At 46.9% G+C, this 8,510-nt stretch overlaps 1 long non-coding RNA gene across 1 annotated transcript in view; it reads right to left on the reverse strand.

Moving 5' to 3' along the window:
- LOC140592151 (uncharacterized) overlaps positions 1 to 8,242 on the reverse strand; it is an 11,961-nt gene extending 3,719 nt beyond the window's left edge. The window contains exon 1 of the long non-coding RNA XR_011992442.1: positions 8,171 to 8,242. This is a non-coding gene — a long non-coding RNA (uncharacterized lncRNA). The remainder of the gene's footprint in view (positions 1 to 8,170) is intronic.
- Positions 8,243 to 8,510: the final 268 nt, after the last annotated feature.

An 8,510-nucleotide genomic window follows, 5' to 3' on the forward strand; every position in this document is an offset into this window, starting at 1 on the left:
ACTTCATTGAGTCGTTTGATTGACTCGGCGTAGATTCTGCAAGACGCCTGCAAAATACCTTTGTTGATAATAAGCTTCAGTGGTAACAATCTGAAACACGAAAAAAAACATTAAATTTACCCAGAACTGGCAGTTAGCTTTCAATCAAGCCGGAAAAACCGGGGAAACTTTAGACGAGCCAGTAGCTAAAGCCAACTCCGGTAACTTTTTTTCATGCTCCGACATGGTTGTCTCCATGGCTGGGAGCGCTATTCTGCTTCATTTTTCCTGCAGAGCACATAGGGCAAAACCAAAACGATACTATAATTGAAGTAATCAGATTTCATCAGACATCATCAGATAAGAATACAGAATAGTGTAATAAGTGCGCGTCCCTAAGTTACTACCGTTGAAACTTGTAGCTTAGGGTTTATTGGCGCTGCCACTGACAGCAGGACTGGCAAAATGCAAGCGGACGGCGAAGAGAGAAACGTGATCACTTAGCAGGATATCGCTGAACAGGATATCCCCCCCCCGGCGAGTCAGACAGGAGGGGACTCCATTACCTCTGCGGCTTTGTACGCTGACTGACCCTGACGGGGAATGCATACTTTGAGAATGGGACAAGCGCTGTCACCGAAGAATTATCAAAGCCTGACGTAATGTGTAACGTGCAACCTGCAAGCATTTCTAGATTACTAATACCTATATATATATATATATATATATATATATATATATATATATATATATATATAGCGTATGGCCACATTAGATTATATATAAAGTAGTTGGAGATGAATGGATAGGGCGCCTCAGTCTTTATCTGGGGGGGAGGGGGGTGATGGCTAACTATTCATGACTTAAGCCAATAAATTCACATTTATTTGGGGTGGGGAGGCTAAAAAAACATTGGCGTAATGACACCCTGGTTCTAGTTATTTTTCCACATGCGATTTTCACAAATGTACTTTTCATATTAGAACAAACAGACATAAGGGAAAATCTTCCCAAAGGGGTTTCTTTCTCCATTTTGCTTCCAGCCTTAACTTTGAGAGACTTTGATTCATCTAAATAACAGCCAAATAGCGCAATAGGGGAAAAAAACAAATATATGGACTATTAATTTGGAACTGACCAATATTTTGTGGGCAAGATGTTCAAGACATTTGTGTTTATTTACATTTGCTGAAAAGACATAAATTGTTCTATGTGTCATTGGGCGTCTTTCTTAAATATGAATGAAGGACATCTTAAATCCTATTCCATTAAAACACAGGGTTCCCAGGGCTGTTTGAACACTGAAAATAACGTTTTTCTAACCTGTTCTTAATAAACTGAAATGCTACCAGATCTGAAAGCCCTATTCTGCTGAAGAAGGTGATGGTATAAAGTTTTGAACAAAAGAGGCAGACTTGAAAAGCAGAAAACGTTGATCCTACAAGATGACGAGATGACCTGCAGATTAGTGTGTAGCACAGGTGTCCGTGTGTCCGTGTCTGTCTCTGTTTTAGTGTTAGTGAGCATTCATATGCCACTGTGTACATATGCGGTCACATACCTGCGCGTTTAACGTGTGCATTTGCAAGCTAGCGGTGACAACACCCCCTGCTTGGCTCCCCTGCAAGATCGTGGGTGATTGTTGTCGACTGCAGCTCCTGTGAAGAAACACTTCACAAAGCAACTTCAGGGTGGGGGGGGGGGTGACCGAGACAGAGTGGGAAGGAGAGAGAGAGAGAGAGAAGAAAAGCCGGGTGGGAGACATCAAAGGCCGCCTCCCCCCGCTGTTTCCGGGCACGCAGGAACAACCAAGTGCCAACATCAGACAAGGCCCTCTGTAAACACCCTGCTCAGATCCTGTCAGCGTGAAACTCCCATTCAGCTCCATTGTGGCCCACGCTTTGTTTATCAAAGTGCTGCCGGTGTGGTGCGCAGGGACGGGGGCTACAGGGCACTCTCCTGGGGCCCTAGATAGTGGGGGGGGGGGGGGGGGGGCTGCAGGGCGCTCTCCTGGGGCTCTAGATAGTGGGGGGGGGGGGAGGGCTTCTGTGCTGTTTCTCTTCCCCCCTTTTGAAAATGCTCTTTTTTTCCTCCGTCTCCGTTTCCCCTCGCATCGCCTTCATGCGCGCTCACCTCAGCGATACATATTCATTCTGTGTTGCCTCGCCTGTCACCTCTCCCCGCTTTCTCCCACCGCTTCCACACACATCTCACCTCAGAGGTACCTTCTGCCGGGCACGTCGAGCTGCAACACCAGCAGGAGTGTACTGGTAAGGGCCCGGAGCTGGCTCCAGTGATCGAAGCCCCCCCCCCCCCCCCCATCAGCGGTCGCTGCGCTTGCTCCCACCCGCGTCTTCCTCTTTCAGTCACCTATGATGGCAGCTCTGGCTTCCACACTCCGTCTCCCTCCCCCCCCCCCAATAAACTGGAGGCCACGATTTACAAGTCTCACCCGTCTGGTGCCTCCAGAGATCAAAGGGCCTCCTTGTGAATACGTTTCCCCGTCAACACAATACCCCCATTCAAGGTGTTGTCAGGTCCCCCCTCTCCGCTCATTTTCATCTGTTAACCCCCCCTCCAGCCCCCACCTCAGGAGGAACAAGAAGCTGCAAAGAGCTCACGTTCACACGCAGGACATTACGCTGTTTATTTACTGGATTATGGGCTAATCGCCTTGTCTGATAGACAACGCCAAGGCGGTCTTCCTCTCCGTACACATCCTCTCTGCTCCTTATTCCCGGCAGGACACAAACCTGCCAGCTCTGTGACCATTGACCTCATGACCCCCCCCCCCAAGCCCACTGCTCTGATCCCCAGACCCAGACAAAGAGGCATTACACAAGGAGAAGCTTCTTTCAAGTTGGGTGAAAGTTGGAGAGGTGCGGTGAAGGGCCCTGCCCTGCGGAGAGACCGCTATGGAGGCAGAGGGAGGGCCACGGCAGCTGAACTCCTCCCACTTTCTCCGCTCTGATGAGTGGCAGGAGGAATAGGCCAATGAGATCCCCTGAGCCCTTCTGAGTATGTCCAGAGGGGGGCAGAGTCATGTGGAAGGAACAGAAGGTTCTGGAGCCTCCCAAAACCCTCACACTTGCCCTCAAAGTGAAAATCACCGTCCCACCTTCCCTTTATCCTCTCCAACACCCCCAGCCCACCCACTAGGGCCACATTTAAGAAGCTGTCATCAAACTAGTAGTGACTGCCATGGATTAACATTCCTCCATGTGATTGTAACAAACATTTAGGTGTGACTAATAAGCCCTTAAATCAAGAACTAAAAAGCAAACAGACAACCTGTTGTTGGAAAGCAACATGAAAGGACTACTCACGACAAAGGCTCGTTTTACACAATTAAATGTGTATTTTCTAGTCTTTTAGCATGCAAACCCATCACGTTGGTTTCCTGCCTAACCGGCCTGACTCTCAAACTGCCATGTAATGAGTGACACGTTTCTCTTCTCGTATTCTTCAAGACATGTGACCAAAAGGTCAAGAAGCAAATTGGTGGGGGGGAGGTCATATGACCACAGCACGACATCGAAACCACATTGACGGCATGTCACAAAAGTTTGCCTTGAACCCTGACAACCAGTATCAGTAAAATAATTCCCTTATTATGCAATTAACGTATGATTAATAGGCCATTGAGCGTGGCCCATTGTAAAGACGCATTGAGCAGAAGAAGCAACGACTGCGACTTCGGGATCTCGAAGGAGTTCGACATAAAAAGGATAATCAGTACAATGGGAATGCCAGTCACGGGGACCCCCCCCCCCCCCACACACACACACACGCACACACACACACACACCAGCCTGATTCATTCACTTGCTGTATCCACCCCCCACCCCCCACACACACACAGCAGAGAGCAAATTGCCCTGTGACAGCCGCAGCCATTCCACAATATTACCCAGCGCAAGTTTCAATCGAAGTGAAACAAAACACATTAAAGGGTCATTGGGGGGGGGGGGAATTAATGAAATAATAACACCCAAATCTTCCCTACTCTCGCACATTGCACACCACCCCCCCACCCCCCATCCACCCACCCCAATCTCCCCTCTTCCTGTCAAATAATTTCAACCAAATCCTTCTTGATACGACATCACAGAGCCCGGGTAGAAGAGATAATCCTTGACATCCTTATCACTAACCCCTCTTTTATTGAGTCTCCTCCGCATTCGCCGGTCGTGTTTCGCCGATACAATCTGCCAGCCAGCGCGGGCCTTGGCGGATTGCACATCAAAAAAAAATAAAAATAATAATAATGATGGCAAGAAAGGCAGGCTTCCCCTGGGGGCCATTGTGATGTCACAATCAGCGCCGCTCTGTGTGTTCTGTGTGACAGGAGGATTTCAGAAACTCCGTTTGATTTGCACTTTGTTACGTGCTGTTTATGGCATAATGGACACAGCCAACATCTTTTCCCCTCCGGGCTTCTGATGTTAAAAATAACAGAGGAAAGTGAACCTCAGTGATTCTTGGTTTAACCTAGCACCCGCCCAGAGCCGGTACATCCGCGCACGGTGTTTACAACTTTGTAGCTTCGTGAGCACGTGCCAGAATGCCAGAGAACCTTCGCATCACAAGTGCACAAAGGCGCGTTCAGCTCCTTGAAGAGGTTACGCTCTTGTCAATAAGCACCTGCAGATAAAAGGTGTCTTCTGCCCAAACCGAAATTACAATGGGGAGAAAATTCCTTGCATTCCATGACATCAAAAGCCCTTTGGTTTTTTCGGCCAATCAGAGCCATGGGCGTGGCCCTCCTGTCAGGGTGCGGAGCAGGAGGCAGATGAAGAGATCACTGCTGAACAAGCGCACAGATTCCATCATGATGGATTTCCTCTTGTGCAGACAGTGTTTAGTCGTCTGCCATTCGAATGACCAAATCGCATTGTTGTGATACGTAGGAATCCTCTTTGTCTTTGTGAACATCAAGCGTCTTTTTAAACATGAGACACTTTAAGAATTAACAGGATTTCTTTTCTACCCCGGTTTGAAAATCATGTTTGAAACAATCAGGAATTTGTCCTAAACAAATGGCTGGAGTATCTAAACACTTTCTGGGCTTCCACCCAGTGTGCTTGACATTGCAGAAATTATATCCTAATTTATTTATTATAGAAATTCAAACACAGGGCTTGATGGGTCTTTAGTTGGATCATGGAGTCCAGTCAGAAGTAAGAGCGTGTGTGTGTGTGTGTTTGTGTGTGTGTGCAAAGCTATTGTTCCCAGCATAGAAGCATATTAAAACTGACCAATCAGAAAGAAGGAAAGCAAGTAAACAGAGTGCTTAGAGTCTCACCAATCAATGAGGCATGTTGTTCAGGAGACAGGGCCATAAGTATCAGAGTGGTCAAGGATGTAGGCTTGCCTGGAAGTCATTACATATTCAACTCATTTTTTTTTAGGGGGGGGGTGGGGGGGGCTCCTGCTAACCTGAATCAGTTCGTAATAAATGTACATCTTAACAAATGAGTAAAATTGAGCTTTTTATAGACACTTTGGGGGGAAAAAATCACTTGGTGAGCAGATAAAATAAAGCCCAATATTAGTCAACAAGCGTATTAACCTTTTATTACTGTGAGTTTGAGAGCTGGTCTGTAACTGCCAGGTTAATGGTAGGCCATTAGGGCCAAGCTCATCAGTTCAGGGTAATTAAGTATTTATGCATGACATTTGGAAATCCTTGATACAAAGTGTTGCCATTAATACCCTGTTAATAAATCAGTAGTAATAAAGTATTTATAAACACCATTTGTGACCCTTAATCTAAAACATCACCAAGCCAATGTGTTTAAGTGTTAGTGCTGAGCTCGGTGGAACATGGTGACAGCCAATCAGAGCGTACGCCCCTCCCATCATGGGCAGAGGGTAGGCCACTAAACCCGAGGGGGGCGGCACGGGTTGATCCAAATGAAGGTCGGTGTCAAGAACCTTTGCGGACCTCCCCAAACAGGCACCCAGATGTGCAATGGGTAAAGAGAAGCTTTGTTATGATGTATGGGTGACTCCATCTGACAACTAATTAACACCTTTTCATGGCGGCCCAATTAAGGCCATCCAGTGTTCTGCCTTCCAGATAGTCACATCCGGGCTGGAATCTTACATACCCTTACAGAAAAACAATCCAAGAGATATATAGAGATAGATATCCAACTCCAGTTTTTTTGTTGCTGTAAGTGTTATTATCTGACAGCATTATTGATACAAGCCTTTTCGACATTAATATAAACTTTTTCAAATCCTCTTCCTCTCTTTCCCATCCTTTTCCACTGGGGGTAACGCGTCCATGAACCCCGTGTGGCCGCGGTTATCGCGGTGCATCAAGGTTAATCAGTGCGACGCGGATGAGACTCGCCGCAGCTCGCGAGCCGCCATCCCACTGTTCGTACATCTGCTTCACAGAAATTCATAGAGCCTGTCGCCCCGGTAATCACCATCTTCATCACTGACCCAAAGAGGAGCGGGCGCACGGAGCTAGCGATAAATACAGACGAAAGAGAAGAATCGGGGTGAGCAAAAAGGGGAGATGCAAAAACAACAGGGAAAAAAATTAAAAAGCAGAAAGTTGGGACTTTGCTCTGGGGATCGAGAGCGGAGCTGCAAACGGAACGAGGAAAAGAGGGATGAGCGGAAGAAGTGGGCTTTTCCTGGGCTTCCAGTTCAGGAATGGCTGACTTCATCTTCCGCATAAGCTGAAGCGTATGTAGGCACTATGTATACAGCCTCTCCCCAGGTTACGATGGGGTTACGTTCCGATTAATATATCGAAATGCAAAAATATCGTAAGTCGAAAATGCATTTTAATACCGTACACCTAACTTAACAAACGTCATAGCCTAGCCTACCTTAAAGATGCTTAGAGCAATTACATTTGGGCAAAATCTTTAGCACAAAGCCCATTTTATAATAAAGTGTTGAATATCTCATGTAATAGGTTATATTGAATAATGTACTGAAAGTGAAAAAACATTGAACATTGAAAAAACATCTTGAAGTCGAAACGCAGACCATCGTAACCCGGGGAGCGTCTGTGTATAGTGTTAAGTACAGCCGCCTTATCTTGTACTGTCCTGTGTTTTATGCGTTTTAATCTGTTGTTAATTCCTCTTTTTAGTGTCACTCGCTGTCTGAATGTCACGCCATGGAGTTTTAGCCTCTCGTTGATCTGTATACTTGTATACGGATGTTATGGCAAGAAAGCCCTCTAGACTTGACTTCTACCTCCATATGCACAGCCCCTTCGTACTGCGTGGACGTGCAGAGAGCCGTGATTTACGGCGGGCGAGCTTGATCTCCTAAAAGTCTTTACGCTTTACACTACAATAATTCTTCTTGGCCCGAGCCGAAATGAATGATGTGTCAGCGGCAACAGTCCAGAATAGATTTTAATAGGCTGACACCTGGGGGACTGGGTGGTGGCAGGAGGGGGTGTATTTGACGAGGATAAGGTACACAAACAGGACAGAGATGAAATCCAGAAAGCTATTACTGGAAGAAAGAACCATCACAGACAAAGCTGTAAAATTAAACAGGGTGGTGGGGGGGGGGGATAAAGGCGAACATGAGGATGTTAATATGACCGTGACATTGTTAGTGCGGGGAGGGGGAGAGAACGGGCTGTCCAGGTGAGCGCAGCGGCATAAATCGCGGTTATGCGCTCATACAAATCATGCCTTTAGTTTGCGTGTCCTTCAGGGCTCTTGCCTTATCGTGGGCCACAGACTGGGGGGCAGACGCCCTCGCATTTACATTCAAGCTGACGTCCGCTATCCGTCTCCCAAACAGCCAAAATTTACAGTATATGACCGGAATACACCTAAAACAATGGCAGCCGGGGGACCCGCGTTTAGAGGGCTGCGACCCAAAGTGTGGTGAAAATTAAAAAGACAGACAAGAAAAGGCACGAGATTTATAGGGGGAAAAGGGCTGAAAGGTTTCGAGCTTTTTGAAAGTCTTAACGGATCAGCAATTAAGACGCCGTGCAGAGAAACGTGAGTTATGCCATTTATGTCCTTTTTAATTCAGACTCTTACAAAGAAGACTGCTTGTCAGGTAAAAATCCTTTCCAGCCGGTTGGCCGGAATGGAAGCTTTTCCTACCAGTAAGCACAAACACCGTAAATATACTGCGCCGCACGGCGGTTCCCGAACGGGCGTCAGACTCCACAGGGGCCGTAATTTCTCACCCGCTCACTCCGCCTGTCGTCTTCTGCGGCGGTAGCCGGCTTGGTCCCTCGCACGGGGGCCTGACACAGCCCTGTGAAATACCAATCACTGCATTAATACCGCGGGGAAGACTCATAAATGTGTCAGGAAGAGAGATCTACAATGTCGTATTTCACTTTTTTTCTATTTTAAAATGGTGAGTTATGGCAACAGAAATGTGTACCCATTAAAGGTGATATGATGTATTTTCTGCCTTGTTCTGAAGCTCATTCGTCAAGTCAGACAATAAAGAAAACGGCACTTACACCCCCACCCCAAACCCTTTTTCTCCCTACCTCTCTCTCTGTCCCCCTACCTTCT

This window comes from Paramormyrops kingsleyae, chromosome 7, assembly GCF_048594095.1.
Source record: "Paramormyrops kingsleyae isolate MSU_618 chromosome 7, PKINGS_0.4, whole genome shotgun sequence".
Taxonomy (NCBI): Eukaryota; Metazoa; Chordata; class Actinopteri; order Osteoglossiformes; family Mormyridae; genus Paramormyrops; species Paramormyrops kingsleyae.